The sequence below is a fragment of the Cydia strobilella genome, chromosome 8 (genome assembly GCF_947568885.1).
Source record: "Cydia strobilella chromosome 8, ilCydStro3.1, whole genome shotgun sequence".
NCBI lineage: Eukaryota > Metazoa > Arthropoda > Insecta > Lepidoptera > Tortricidae > Cydia > Cydia strobilella.
In genome coordinates this window covers 965,386-982,270 of record NC_086048.1, presented here as the reverse complement: position 1 = coordinate 982,270, position 16,885 = coordinate 965,386, and the positions used below count along the sequence as shown (strand labels likewise).

The following is a 16,885-nucleotide window of genomic DNA, read 5'->3' as shown; positions in this document are numbered from 1 at the left end:
TATTCAGTCTTCGATGTTTTGTCATATCGACAAGCATAATGTAACTAACAGGTGGCACTTTTAACGTCTTATATTGTGGTCATCACTGTCTAACAATATCAACTTGAAGTTTTGTGACACGGACAAAATGATTGTTGATTTTGATTTTTAGCCGGTTTTTTTGCCATACTAACTTATTACAGAAGTTATAGAAGCTTGCACACATTATAGAAGTTGTTTTTTTTCTATAGGAAATGCTTCTTTGATCGAGATGTGCAATAAAGATTCCGGGTAGGGAAATCGTTGTAGACTTTTCTTGCTCTAACTCTATAATATAATTTTAACTTTATTATATTTAGGTAAGTGGACGTACCTGTATTACTATTAATTGTGGAACAAAAGATTAAAAATCATACCTACCTACGCAAAATCGACACTGACTTAACCGTCCGTGTCCCCGCCCTAGCGACACACGTTGAGTTATGCAGTCTGGCGTCTAGCGAATATCGATGAATTATTGAGCTATTTACTTTACATCACTATGCTCTGAAATATGCCGGTTCCCAAGCCCACCTGAGCGGAACGCTGCCAGCGACATTTATGATAGTTTTGCTATGAAACATGAAGGTTGTTTTTGAGAAAAGTAGAATTGGAGTTTTATAATAATATTCCGATACAAAGCGGGTTGCATACAATTTTAACCTACTTTAAAATATCAATATTCTTTTGGATTCCTTGAGTCGTATTTTATTTTAAAGTCAATATTTTTTTTGACGTGACAACGTCTTATAAATCGATGAACACCAGTAGTATGCACGAAAAAGTGTCACGTTGTGACAGATCTCCATGGTAACGTTGTGGACAGATTTCCATGGTAACGTTACGGCCTTTTCATCAATGTTTTCTTATGTCGTTATCATGCAAAATTATCGCCCGTAAACCGACTTTACAGAACCATATTTTTTTGATGAGCGGTTATTAGTTATTTATTAAGTTTGAATGAGTATGTTTAATAAACTACACGGAATTATTAAGACGAAACTAGAGGACCCGCGTAAAGTCGGCTTTTCATACAAACGTAGGCCTCATTTTCCTCTCTGGATTATTGAAAATATGTTGACACAGTTTATTGTATATCAACCACAGCTATGCCCCCAATTGATTTTTTTTTTCAAATTTTGAATTATTATTAGAGTTAGGAGCATCTAAAAAATTGTATAATAACTGTTTTTCGTTCATAATTTGTACAATTATAAAAAAACCGAAAAAAGCCAAACGTAGAGGCATAGCTATGGTTAATTTACATCAAACTATGTAATAAATATTTTCCATAATGTCAATATCCAGGGAGGAAACTGAAGACTACCTTTGTATGGAGAAGCGGCCAGCCCTTTTCCTCTTAAAACATGTTTGGAAATATAAAACAGTTCATGTTAATATTTATCTCTCAATTTTTTTACACAGGATGCCAATGAAATGCCATACTAATCAAAACTTGAAGACTGCAATTAACTAAATAGCGCATAGAACTAATTGTTTAAACGTCTTCCAAATTTCTTTTTTGATATTTAACATTTTTATCATCTAATTGAGTAAAAAGTGAAGTATATTAAGTAGCTATTTTTGAAATCGCTTCATTTTTAGGGTTCCGTACCCAAAGGGTAAAAACGGGACCCTATTACTAAGACTCCGCTGTCCGTCTGTCCGTTCGTCTGTCCGTCTGTCTGGCTGTCTGTCACCAGGCTGTATCTCATAAACCGTGATAGCTAGACAGTTGAAATTTTCACAGATGATGTATTTCTGTTGCCGCTATAACAACAAATACTAAAAACAGAATAATATAAATATTTAAATGGGGCTCCCATACAACAAATGTGATTCTTTTGCTGTATTTTTCCGTAATGGTACGGAACCCTTCGTGCGCGAGTCCGACTCGCACTTTGCCGGTTTTTTCACTATAATTTACTTTAATGACAGCGTGATCTAATAAAATCGATTATTACAGACAAATATGTAAATAGCCTTGAATATAGGTACTTTTTCCGTTAATTTCAATATACTAGTTAGCAGTAGTATAAAAAATCCAATTCGATTTTTTATGTACAATATTGTATATTGTTCCTCTTTTTTTACGTAAGTTAAGCAGCAACGATTTTATTTTTATCCCCACATCCTTTAAACCCAAAGTCCAATCTCAAAACACGTAAAACATCAAGGTAGCTGAATAAGACGGATGGCGGAGATAACTTATCTGATGCTATATAATGGAATCCAGGAGATGGGTTTTGTTTTGATGGCCAAGGTAGAGAGAAAAAGGGGAAAATGAGTTCATCACTCACCCTTACGGATGGAATCTACTAGTAATTATTGGAACTATTTTGTGCATGCATTTTAATAATTAATATGTTTGACTACATCTCCAAATTCGCATGACTATATGCTATAGATTTTCAAAAAAGAGATCAGAAAATTTTCCCACTTTTTCTCACGGTTTAGATTATTTTATTGAATATTTGTTATGGCAGTATCAGCAAAAAGTTTGTGAGTTTAATTGTTTAATTGCAACCCGTTATTAGGCCCCACGTTGGGTGCCAATTATTGTAACTTTGTGAATAAAAAGTTTATTTAAAGGTATTTAGGTAATATTTTGGGATTCGAACGGAGTGAGGCCCCATCTACTGTAATTAAAACAGACTATAATATATAAAAATCGGCCAAGTGCGAGTCGGACTCGCGCACCGAGGGTTCCGTACTTTTTAGTATTTATTGTTATAGCGGCAACATAAATACATCATCTGTTAAAATTTCAACTGTCTAGCTATCACGGTTCACGAGATACAGCCTGTTGACAAACAGACAGATGGACAGACGGACAGCGGAGTCTTAGTGATAGGGTCCCGTTTTTACCCTTTGGGTCCGGAACCCTAAAAAAATACACACTTTTTCCAGAAAATTGATTTACAACACATTCACATTATACTTAAATAAATAAATAAATATTATAGACCATTATTACACAGATTGACTAAGTCCCACGTTAAGCCCATGGAGGCTTGTGTTATGGGTACTCAGACAACGATATATATAACATATAAATACTTAAATACATAGAAAACACCCAAGACTCAGGAACAAATATCTGTGCTCATCACACAAATAAATGCCCTTACCGGGATTCGAACCCAGGACCATCGGCTTCACAGGCAGCCAAACAAACACCAAAAAAATCCAAAATCATACTTGGCTTTCAGAATATGCCATCCTTACTTTCTATAGCTCTCCCAATCCCTAAGTAGAGGTGTAACAGCAAAATCACGTTCGGTCCCCACGGATTAGTATTATAGCAGGTAATGTAAGTGCACTTAATACTGAGAGTTATGGTCGCCATTTCAGTTATGGCTTAAGTGGGTTCAATTGAAACTTTGGGGTTTGAGTAGATTTTGTAAGGATTGGATAGTTTAGTTGCGGCTAAAACTGCCAGGAGAGTTATGGTTTTATTTAAAAAGTATATTTTTTTACATTACGGTCAGTCTTGCTATCATTTTACCTACTTGTAAACGGCAAAATCCAAGTTACATTTTTCAAAACTGTTATTTTTCGCAATTACATTAGTGACAACCTGCTGATTTTCCATGTTGATATATAATACGCTTAGCAGAGGTGGATCTTTTTGGCCTTTCTTTTCCTTTTATTAACCCCCAATGCAAAAAGAGGGGTGGTATATGTTTGACGCCAATGTCTGTCTGTCTGTGGCATTGTAGCTCTCCCACAGAAGAACCGATTTCGATGCAGTTTTTTGCGTAAAAGCAATAGTTCTTAGTTATGTTTGATAGAAATCGATCCAACTTTGGAGAGTATCAGCTATTTTCCAAAATGATATAAATTATGTTTTTTTTTAATGGATTTTTTGGCAATGTAGCGTAGGGGATTTTTACATTTTATTTAAATAGTTATCTGGCGGTCTAGCAAAAGTTGCGTTCTCGCGCGCGAGTCCATACTTGCATGCTATCCGGTCAGAAGGTCAATTGCTTCTATTAAGTTTTATATTATTCCCTTAATTTACGATAATAATAGGAGTTGTCTGTAAAATCGTCAGTAACTGTAAACAAGAGCGGAAACGTGGGTGTTCGGGGCTTGGATTCATCATCCGCCCACACCGGTCGTAATTGATTCCTACATTTGCGTCTATTGTCACGACCCGGTAATGTTCCTCTTTTCACTTAGGTACTATTAGCTAAATAGTAAATAAACATTTTCCTCTTAATATTCTGTCCTATATCTCGTTTTGTCGTACCGACTTAGGACCTAATATAGGTATTTTATTTACTTGCCTCGGGTGAAATGGCTAAGCTATCATTAAACAAACTTCTATTACGAAATAGTTCTGCAATTTTTTTCAACCTAAACTTGCAACAGAACTATTAGCAAGTAAAACCATGCTTCTCTTCTAGGAAAATTATTTTTCTTGGCAACACTGAAGCATTCTATTTAGGTAATAAACAACAATTAATTTCAAACTTCTTTTATTTTATTTTTTTTTATCTTCTGGCCCGTCCTTCGAAGTGCAAAGGGGAGTAAAACAAGGAGATCCGCTATCGCCGAAACTTTTCACCAGCACATTAGAACATGTCTTCCAGAAGCTTGCGCCGCGTTGGGGAGACAAGGGGTTGGTTGTCGGAGAGAAAAGGTTAACCAACCTTCGCTTCGCCGATGACATTGTCCTTTTTTCCTCAACGGCATCCGAGCTACATCATATGCTAGAAGACCTTAGCTACGCAAGCCTCGAGGTTGGACTGAAGATGAATATGTCAAAGACCAAAGTCATGACTAACAGCACAAAACGTAGGATTGAGGTAAACGGAGAACACATTGCATATGTCCATGAATACCTTTATTTGGGCCAAATAGTCTCTTTCCAGGCGCGACAAGAAAAAGAGGTCGACAGACGGACCGAGAACGCCTGGAAGAGCTATTGGTCCATGAAACACCTCATGAAGGGAGACCTACCTCTATCACTCAAACGTAGGCTCATGGACATGTGCATACTTCCAGTCCTCACCTACGGTGCTCAGACTTGGTCTTTGACGGAAGCTCAGAAGTCCAAACTCGGGGTTTGTCAGAGAGGTATGGAGCGCAGCATATTAGGTGTGAAACTCGGGGATCGCATCCGGAACACCACGCTGCGCTCTAAAACCCAAATAATAGATGTAGCTCGGAAAGCGGACAAGTTAAAGTGGGACTGGGCTGGTCATGTCTGCCGCATGCCGAATGACTTGTGGGCCAAAATAACCACAGAGTGGGTGCCCCATGAGTCAAACCGGGGATCCGGCAGACCTCGTCGGCGATGGCGGGATAACTTGGACTCCTTTTTTGAGCGACTGGCCAGATGTAGCTCAAAACCGGGAGGAGTGGAAGAAGAGGGGGGAGGCCTTTGCCCAGCAGTGGGACACAATAGGCTCGTAATAATAATAATAATAATTTTATTTTATTATTCAACTATTCATAGCAACAAGTAGGTATTTATGTTATTTTTTCATGGCATTTTGAATGATTCTAAAAGTAACATCATGAGATATTAATTTATTACACCAGTAACAATAACATTTCTTAGAAAAGATAAAAGATTTGACTTTAAACATAATAAATATTATTAATCATTAAAATCGTGAAAATAACCCTGCTAATTTTGTAGTGAATAACAATTCAAAAGAAAAAAATTATAGTGCAAAGTTACCAGACCCAATAAGAGAAAAACACCGTTTAACTGTAAACCGAGAAGGGAACCGGATACCACCTTTTACCGCGTGCAAATACGGGCTCAGGTGTTGGAGGGATGTTGGAAAAAACACTCACCACTCTTGGTCGAATGTGCATTACATTATAACAGTAGATAAGACCTGTTGTGTTGGAGAGATGGAAATAATGCTCATCAATGTAAGTCGAATGTCCATTACATTAAACTAGTAGATAAGACCTGTTTCGTTTGAGTGAGCAAAATTGAGGGCAGGTTATCAACTTTCTGTGTGCTGTTTTTAAGTGTTGTGCTTGAAAGATGAATTGAAATTTAGGTTACGGAATTTTTATAAAGTCACGATTATCAAATGAAAATGGTATAAGTTTCCAACAGACAATTAATCCGAAATAACCGATTTTAGGATATTTTTTATGAATATTGCCTGATTTCGCATACACGACCGCAAATGTGAACTTCTTTTATACCACGATGGTAGCAAACAAGCGTGCGAACCGCCTGATGATAAGCAGCTACCGCAGCCTATGGGCGCTTGCAACTCTAGTGTAGTTACACGCGCGTTGCCCACATTATACTCTGTATCTTTAGGTATTTAAATAAAAGTAAACAAAATCAAAAATTTGAGGGTAGTTGAAAACATTACATGATCAAATAATGTAGGTTAAAGTCAGGTCGTTCAGTGACAGACCCAAGCGGTTTTGTATTTGGTTGTAATGGTATGGTAATGTTATAACTACCCGAAAATGTACAAATTGTTTGTTTACTTTTATTTAAATACCTAAAGATACAGAGTATATTAGAAACCTTACTTACCATCAGGAACCCAACAGTACGTACCTACACAGTACTGTCACTATGGTCTTCTATAAGGTGAGATACCTCCACAGTTCGACTGCTGCAGATTACAAATAATAATAATACTTTTTTTTATATTGAATACGAATGTAGGCGAGTAATTGGATAAGTTAGTAGTTTTAATTAGACAAAAAAACAATGTATTTTGGGCTAACCTGTAAATACCATTTCAGATTGGACAAACTGGCATATATAAGTCACTAGCTTTTGCCCGCGACTTCGTCTGCGTGGACTTAGTAACAGCAGCTAAAGTAAGTATAGCGCCTGGAAAAATTCTAATAGCAATCATTCAATTTGAGCATATTATGCACACAAATTTTATTTTAGCAGGCACTTCATTAATTATCTCAATTCCACCCCGCTTTTTACTTTCTTAAGGGATGATTTTCGGGATAAAAACTATCCTATGTCCTTCTCAGGGACTCAACCTATCTCTATGCCAAATTTCATCTAAATCGATTCAGCGGTTTAAGCGTGAAGAGGGAACACACAGACAGACAGACAGACAGACAGACTTTCGCATTTATAATTATTAGTATGGATGTTATGTCCAATATCAGCACAATGAGATTGATATTAGATGTGTCACCGCCACGGTTCGTCGCGGGCTCCGGGTAGCTCCATCACTGTCGCTCTGATCGATTACTTTAATTATTAAACTGCTTATTATCCTTCTTATGGGCCTGAGGGAATGTATAGTAGGCAGTAGGCTCAACACTTAGTTATCTCAATCAAATTTTCATATAGGTAAAAGTTTTCTTAACGATAAACTCAAAAGCGGTAACAATATGGATTCTCTTTCACATGTGTTATGTGTTAACCTAAACATAGAGTATGTAAATCCAATACGGGAAATAAATTAAACCAGATATATAGGCAACTTTTTATAATGCAAAAAAAGTGTATTCGAATTTTAGCGAATGTGCGTATACCGGATAGTTGCCGTCCGTACTTTGTTAGTTACAAACTATTAACACTTCCCTGCATCTATATCTTGCAAGCTGCTCTTTTTGTTCGCGAAAACCCTCATTTATTTGAACTAAAACAGGATAAGCAAACAACTAGAGCACAGTACAGAAATAAATTGCAACTACCTGAAACGGTACAAATGTGTAGAAATGGTCCACATTACAAATGTATTCTAATAACTAATAAAATTCCAGACTTGATTAAGCAAGAACCTCAAAATGCGATCTTCAAAACTAAATTAGAAAAATTATTAATAGATAAATGCTATTATTCAGTTAGTGACTTTTTTAATGATAATTTATAATTATTACTTTATTTTTAATTATTACGTACTGACTATTTATTCGTTTAATTTCAAATGTGTAAAATTTGTAATTTAAGTGACAAAAAAATTATTATAATTTTAACATATTTTAATGCATTACTAATTTAGGAGACTTTGTAGATTGGTTAGTTCGCATGATTATTAATTAATTTTATTTTATAATGTTTAGCCTAGATTACGGTCTAATATATTGTTGTATGTCCTCACAGGACGTCATGGACTGACTTTCAGAATTGATGTAACACCTTAATTATAAAATGTAAAAAAATAGAGATGCGCGTAATCACTAAGACGATCGTCAAGTATCAAAACCGTAATAGATCGTTAAATCTGAACCAGGCTCTTTGTTTATTCGCTAACTTTACACTCAAAACCAGCTCACGGCATCGGCAACCACAAGTGATTTACTTCAAACAAACTTACCTAATACCTTCTACCGGTTCACTTCCGAAACTGCCCTCACTCCCGCACGTACACCATTACCTCAAACTAAACGATCGCCGGACCTCATTACCGTCTTACCCCCCCTAGGGTAAGGGGGGTAAGTGACTCCGAACGGAAATAAAGGTGCATGCGACTGGAGGTAATGTTAATTGAATTTCTGCAGACGCTTGTGGTTAGGGATGGGGGGGTTCGATAGATTGGTTATTATCGTTAGAATTTGGATAGCAGGTCAACTCAAACGTTAAATGTCATTAGAATGACATAATAATATCATCATAACATTGTAGTTTAATCATAATAAATAACACATATTATTAGAATGATATTTTGAATCATGTTATTTAGTAATTGTGCATCTCACCCGCGCCAATACCTATACGGACAAGTACGAGCGAAATAAACGATAACTAAAATAACATTATTCAATTATCATTCTGATGTCAATGTACGTTCGAATTGACCTGTAGTTTGCAAGTTATTGTGGGATTCAAAATTACAAAAATGTTTTTAAAATTTGGCTAAATATTATTTTCTTACTAATTATGCTAAATTGAAACCTAATTAACGGATAAGTTTGTTCCTATATGGAAAAATATTTAAATCCCAATTGTATGAAAAAGCTAAAAAAACACTGAAACGCCTGTCGAAATCAAAACATTTGGATACAATATTGCTATGGGTGACGGTGTAGCACACTTGTGCGACAGTTTATGAACTTACCATACAATCTACATATAACATAACAGAAATCAAACACAAGTCACACATAGACCTTAAAAGTTTGAATTACCTATTATTTGTGTACCTGTAATCATGATTTCGTTAAATTACGAGACCTATCCACAACCATATAAATAACCAAGGGGTTCAGCCGATATGAAAAAATATTAAAAATAATGTGCTTAAAACATCGATATACAGTATCCCCAACCCTACCATCAGGCGGCAAGTGATACCCACGGCCGACAGGTTGTACGCAAGATTAAATGTCACAAACCTTCGGATATTTCTGCCAGAGGACGGCTGCCACCCCACCTATGCACCCTCATCCATCCTTTTCCCACCTACTTAAAGCTCAAAATCGTTTAGCCCGGTTGTAGTAGTCAATTTGCACGTCAACAATTCCAAAGCAATTAAGCTATCCTCTATTACAAAACATTAAAGTTTAAAACGGTTTGTTTAAATGGTAGTAGCGGTTTGGTCGGCCAGCAGTCACCCGCAGCGAACGACTTATGACATCGCCTGTAATTTTTAAGGACGAAGGTAATTTCGTGCCTGTAATTGTTATTGTTAATTGAATTTATTTTTTGGTGAATAAGTTCCTGGTGGTTCGGAAAATTAATTAAGGAAGTATTTTAGGTTTTAGAAATTTATTTCCAGGCTTTTCTTTTTTAAAAGGATTTTTTAAAGGTTTGTCGACTCTTTTGTTTTGGTACCTTTTTGTTTTTTGAATGAATAAAAAGTATTAATCTCCGGAATTGTGACTTCTAAATACATAAATTATATGTAATTTACCAGAAATTGGGTGTACTTTTTGATTAAAATACCTACCGTGTATAGTATATTGTGGAGTTACATTTTTTACTACTAGTTAAATATATTTGTTGTGGTCGTTCTGTACAAAAATTAGGAGGGGCACAAACAACCATCCTGGAACGTTATCAAGTTATATTCTATATCTTATTCTTTTTAAACCAACTAAAATTATAAAACGAAATTACTGTCATAATTTGGCGCCCAACGTGGGGCCCAAAATAACAAAGGTTTCATATATTTACTATATCAAATTCGTTATGATAAAATTGTCCTGGTCAGATCTTCAAATCCGACGTTATGTAATCCGAGTCGAGATTAATTCTTTTAAACCAATTTAAGTTTGAAACTTCATTATTATGTTAATGATTTGGCGCCCAACGTGGTGCCAAAAATAACAAACGTATACAACGTGTATGATATTACTCAATTAACAAACGTATTTGAACTATTATCGACCTTACATTTTTGACTTTTCAAATGAATCATAACTGAAAGTAGGAAATAAATCACACAATAAATCAAGCGCACTCACATTACCTGCTAAGCCACTGTTACGGGCGAACGTGACTTGGTCGTAACACCTCAACTTAGGACTGAAGGAATTCTACGTCATAGTTATAGTCAGTAAAGTAAGTAAAAAAACATTTATTCAAGTAGGATTTTACACTCTTTTGAATCGTCAAATATACATTTAAATATACATTAGTATTTTAGTTGGGTTTGTACAAATTTTCCACAACGCTATTATTTTGCTAATTGAAGCTATCACAAATATTATTTATGCTGCAAAGTGAAATATTTTAGAGGTACATCGTACTTGCTAAAATTTGCATGTTTATTTGCGTCTAAACCAGATCTCATGGATAACTGTGGATACAATGTAGAAAACGTAGAATAGTGAAGAATAAAATAGTAACAGGACAACGGAATACCATACAAATAACAGTTTAAATAAGATGATATTTTCAGCGTTAGGGCGCAGTAAGTAAATTATTTCTACAGCATCACTATATATTATTGAATTCACGTCTTTATCACGCTTGAGTTCAATGAGAATAGTGTCGTATACAATAAATAACCAACTAAGATTTTTTTAACACTTCATTAGCTAATAAGTTTTTCTACTGCAATTTAAAAGTATCTATAGTAGTAAGTAGTAGGTTGTAACAGCCTCCGCTTACGACTAATACAAAAAAGAACATAAGTATAAGTAAAAAGTGCAAAAATAATGGCGAAAGGAGGTATGGACCGAGGGCAATTTCCCGGCGAGGTAACAAAGTCTAAGGGAGTGTCCGGCCCCGATATATCGAAACGCTGGAACAACGAAAGAGCTACGAGGATGTGACGAAAAGATTTTATGTAAGTATTAATTTAGGTTTTTTAGGGTTCCGTACCTGAAAAGGACAAAACGGAACCCTTATAGGATCACTCGTCCGTCTGTCTGTCTGTCTGTGTGTCCGTCTGTCACAGCCTATTTTCTCCGAAACTACTGGACCAATTAAGTTAAAATTTGGTATACATATGTAAGGTTATGACCCAAAGACGGACATGTAGGTAACGTAAACAAATGAATTTTAAACACGGGAAACTTTTGGGGGGTAAATGAGAAAATTAAAAAATAAAGTTTTTCAAACTATATCGTGTTTCGTATCAAATGAAAGAGATCATTATTATGAGAATCTCAAACATATATTTTTTATAATTTTAGGATAAACAGTTTAGGAGTTATTAAAGAAAATAGGCAAAAAATGACCATTCCCCCCTTTATCTCCGAAACTACTGGGTCTAAAATTTTGAAAAAATACACAAAATAGATCTTTACCTATAGATCACAGGAAAACCTATTAGAAATGTGCAGTCAAGCGTGAGTCGGGCTTAATTACTTAGTTTTTGATCCGTCCCCTACGGGTTTTTTAAAGATTTCACTCATGTTTCACATAAAATATACATTGTTTAAATTGTGTAATGTACGGAACCCTTGGAACGCGAGTCCGACTCGCACTTGGCCGGTTTTTTCTATTGCAGTTACTAATTAAGTCTTTCCATGTTATGGTTTTCATAGCATCAATTTGTAAAAAACGTAGCTACGAGTAAATTAGTCATCATCACTACCTAAATACTTAACCAAATCAAATAATCATTTAATTTAGAAGTATCTATATGCTTTGCTAATCAATCAGTGCTAACCGTTACACTTACTTGCGTATTATACATGTTTCCACTAAAAAACAACACGCAATTAAATATAACAAACCACCACCAAAAATACAAACTCGACACGTGTTTCACCTCTCTACGAGGCATCAACAGTATCTACTGTATCAGCATCTGCTGGAGATGTTGACGATCTGACGTCCGACAGTGAACTGACACTATTCTAATCATCCATATTCATATTCATTTTATTTGATAATATTTAATTACATGTTAACATTAAGATAAAATATATTACAAATAGCATTCTTATTATTAGAGCGTCTTACACTATGTATTAGAGAATAACTCCCTATGGTCTTAAAACGCCTGCTCGAGAAGCCATTTTTTGAGCTCAGTCTTAAATATAGGAGCACTTGGTGCAGCAGTAACGTCAGCCGGTAGGTGATTGAGAACCGTACGACCCGTGACGTTCGTAAGTTTCATCCTGGCCCATATGATAATAATTTCCTTCGTCAATATTTATCAGTAAACATGTGAAGGAAAATATTATCAGTATGTCCTTGGGTTTCTTACGTGTCTTGGGCAGTAATTGGAGCTATCAGCGTCCCTTGGTCGTAAAGAGGTAAGCCGAGGTGCGGCCGATACCGCTGGAGTTAAGTGTTCTGAGGAAAGAATAAAGGAGCATCCTGTAGGTGTACTATACTATACGTAGGTCTAGTTATTTATTTAGTTATTTACTTTTTGCGTCCCTTAAGGGGCTATTCGAGGTTTTCATCGATTTTTGACAAGTTTTGAATCGTATCTCCTACTTTTGTACTACATATAGAATTATAAGACAAACGGCTATTGTTTCTTCAATCTTTTATCTCAATTTTTGTATACCGGATTTTGAAAGAAATGAATACTTATTTATTTATGATTCTTTTAAACATTGTCTAAAAAAACACTTGTTTCGTATCTCGATTGCTGTGAAGGGTTTTACAGATACGAAATCTACATATTTGGGTTCGTCTATGATGTCTCTAAAAATGTGTCTAAGGTTTTAATTTTAAACTAATTAACCCAAAAGTTATGGCCAGAAAACCAGTTTTTTGGCCTAAAATTGTTCAACTTTGATGCCAAATATCTTGAAAACAATGAACTTTGAAGTAAATATGGGATACTATATTGCTTAAAGCAATTGCTGTTATTATAATAAGCTACAAAAAACATTAGAAAACTAAGGGCTTCGGATCGAAGGTCATTGGGGCATGGGATCCCCTTAAAGATGTAGTGTGAAAAAATTAGTATTTTGTTATTTACTTACTGTGTTTTATATATCTAGTTACTTCTTTTGTTATGTTACTTTTCTTAGAGTTACCAACGCTGGAAAGATGGAAATATTCGAAAAATTAATTAAAAGTAGATATTTACTACATTTTATATAGGTTATTTTATTACTTTCACATTTTAGGGTGCTGCTGATAGCGGAATAGTTCGGTATTTGTTTCACAAGGGGGCAAAGTTGTTCTAATGAACAACAACAGCCTCTAGTGCTAATATTGATACCCGAGCTAGCGAAAGATTCCAAAATTGTACCACGAGCGTAGCGAGTGGTTCGAAAAATGGACTCTTAAGCGTTGTGAGGATTGCAAGGCACGAGGGTTAAACAAATTTTGCCACATAGTTCCTTTATGATACTGCTGAAGTCTCTGTTTAGATTGAACGTAAAATGTAAAAAAGTATCTTAATATGCGTTGAAATCCTTCTTCGATTACTTAAGAGCTCTGCTCTTGTCAGTGGAATAATCGCCAGTCCTTTCTAGCATGTGTCAATGATTTGATATGAAGCATAGGTAATTTTTCACTTGGCTATATTATAGAGATATGTAATGCTAGGCTTTCCTCTGCCTTACGTCTCTTCTATCCTACTTTCCAGGATGTTTGAGAAAATAAATATTTCCTGTATCTATCGTTGCGTTGGTTAGTCATCGGTTAGTGTATCAATGCAATGTGATGATTTAAAACAGTCTTACCATCACTTTAACTCGCAAGTCGCATTAACATATACGCCAAGAAGTAACATACGATCATAAATTCGGTCCCACCTTCGTTTGAGCGCAAGTAGCAAATGTAGCGTGAAAGAACCGTATGAATGGCTATCAGTGGCTTGGTCCGACCTGAGCATTACGTCCCTTGCCGTATTTTATGATCATTCCATAGGGTTGACACATGTATAAAAACCTGTAGTAGTTACCGTGAAAAAAAAAGTTTTCGAAATAAGACATTAATTGTATAGCGAAAATATGAGAGCCGTAAAAATAATGTACCGTAAGAAATAGCAATGATTTGAAATAAAACTTGAGTTAAGCTGTAAAAATAATATACTGCAAGAAATAGCAATGATTTGAAATAAAACTTATTATTTACTGTTTTATGAAAAATTGCAATTTTGTATTATTTTTAATATTTACTGCAATTTGTAATTCAACTTGAGTTTTCTATAACTACGAAAGCAAAAGAATTGAAACAATTTATGCACGTACCTAGGACAAACAGTCCAGTTAGGTAGATCCAACTTCGAGAAAGAGGTCACTCGTCGAATCCGACTCGGTTGGGCAGCGTTCGGAAGCTCCACAGTATCTTTTCGTCCAAATTGCCGCAGTGTCTTAAGTCAAAAGTCTTTGACCAGTGTGTGTTGCCAGTGATGACATACGGATCTGAGACGTGGGCGCTAACGATGGGCCTCATAAGAAGGCTCAAGGTCACGCAAAGGGCAATGGAGAGAGCTATGCTCGGGCTTTCTCTGCGTGATAGAGTCAGAAATGATGATATCCGCAGTAGAACTAGGGTCACCGACATAGCTCGCAGAATTGCAAACCTTAAGTGGCAGTGGGGCCGGAAGGTTCTGGAGTGGCGTCCGCGTACCGGAAGACGAACTGCCGGTAGGCCTCCAAGGAGATGGAGCGACGACCTGGTGAAGGTCGCGGGAATTCGGTGGTTGCGAGCAGCACAGGATCGGTCGGAGTGGCGAGCCTTGGGGGAGGCCTATCTCCAGCAGTGGACGTCTATCGGCTGACATGATGATGATGATGATGATGCACGTATATTTTGCTATTATATATATTTATATATTTTGCTTTTTACATTTAAAAACTCTAAAAATATCTACCGGCAACCCTCCAGCAACGCTAAAAGCCGTTTAAGGGTAGCGTGCGATTTGTAGCACAATTGACTATCGATGAATTTACCTTGCGGTCCTTTTTGCGGCATATTCACTGCGCTCGGCAAGAGAATCCAGTTCTCCTCCAATAACGTGACCTTTGGATATGAAATAACTACTTAACTTACAGCATACTAAACTTAATCATAATTTAAAAAAATACTCAAATCTCAATAGTTTGGTTGTCGACTCAAAGCACATAAATCGTATAAAATTCTGACAAAGTAAATTTCTTGGGTTAAAATTAGGTATAACATACAATTTTTAAACTGATATCATTCCTAAAATATACAACACACCCAAATAAATTGTACAAAAAATAGTTAAAATATTTAATTATAATTCAATAATGTAAACAGGGGTTGCATCCCCATATCCCTTAGCCCATATTATAATGTTAAAATATAAGATTAGTGCTAAGCAAATTTATAATTTTGTTCTCCATGAAAAATAAACAAAAAAAAATTTTTTTGTTATATTTTTCAACAAAATATTTTCTCACTGATCTGTAAGTGAAATGAGTGGCTCATTATAAAAACTATCAGTATTACCCGCGCATGCGTTATGGAAAAACTCACTTATGTTGGTTTGACTGAGGTTTTGACTCGAAGAAGGCTTTGGAATGAAAAGTCCGGATTACCTTCATCACCTCATTGACTTTGGCATTTGTTGAGCTTTTACTTTGGGGTTAGAAATGTGTTTTATGTGGTACCGTGCAAATGGAGGTGTAATGGTGATTGGTTGAAACCCGGTGACGTTTGTACTAAAAGCCTTCTTATTTCAAATTGAAGCGATGCTGTAAAGGTTTTCAAAAAGTGTAAAAGGTGGAGTGGGTGACATTCTCTTTTCGTTTACTAAGTCTTGATCTACTGACCTACTGTCTGCGCGCGAATTCCGTGCACGGCTGAGGAATGTTAGGAATGTTGGGGGTCATGACAGAGTACCTAGTGTCATTTTGTACGTACGGGCGCGGCACACCCTTCCACTTCCTCGACCTCCGAATGCACGGAATTCGTGTACAATTTTATTAGATTATTATTTTGTGAAAAGCTAAATAGTCAATATTTAAAAGGAAACTTCTTTTTCACATTAGAGTAAACTTATTTTAAGCAGTTGAGGACGAATTTGTGCGTCATGTTTTAGGTTGTTTTCTCTAGTTACAAATTTTACAGAATTCAGCTACATGTATGTTTAAATCATTTTACGGTTTAGACTCACTTGTTTAGTCACTCAAGTCAGTCAAATGATTTAATGTTAGTATGTCTCATAACAGTTTAAATTCGATTACATGTATGTTTGTTTGGCTTTAAACTTGCTACATAATTTACTAGTGATCAGTACCAAATCTCATTACATTTCAAACCAAGTTGAGTTGAAGGAATAGATATAAGTAAATTCGAATGATTCGGTATGTTTAATTAAGTTACATAACTTCACTTAAACGATACTCACTTTATAAATTATTACAAGCTACATTCGTTTCAAAAATCCGAATATGAAAATGAAAATGAAAGAAAAATTGAAAATAATTTATTTGAAACAACACACAATCTTAAAGTTAGGTTAGGTGAGGTAATAGAAAGTCTGAGGCAAAATAAAAATATTTGTAATGAAAATAAACAGTTAGAGAAAATTTCAAGACATGGAAACTAAACAAAATGTTAAAA

General features: G+C 35.6%; 1 long non-coding RNA gene across 1 annotated transcript in view; it reads right to left on the bottom strand.

Annotated features, from left to right (window-relative positions):
- Positions 1-6,527, bottom strand: part of LOC134743439 (uncharacterized) — a 60,177-nt gene extending 53,650 nt beyond the window's left edge. The window contains exon 1 of the long non-coding RNA XR_010128011.1: positions 6,285-6,527. This is a non-coding gene — a long non-coding RNA (uncharacterized LOC134743439). The remainder of the gene's footprint in view (positions 1-6,284) is intronic.
- Between the last annotated feature and the right edge of the window lie 10,358 nt (positions 6,528-16,885).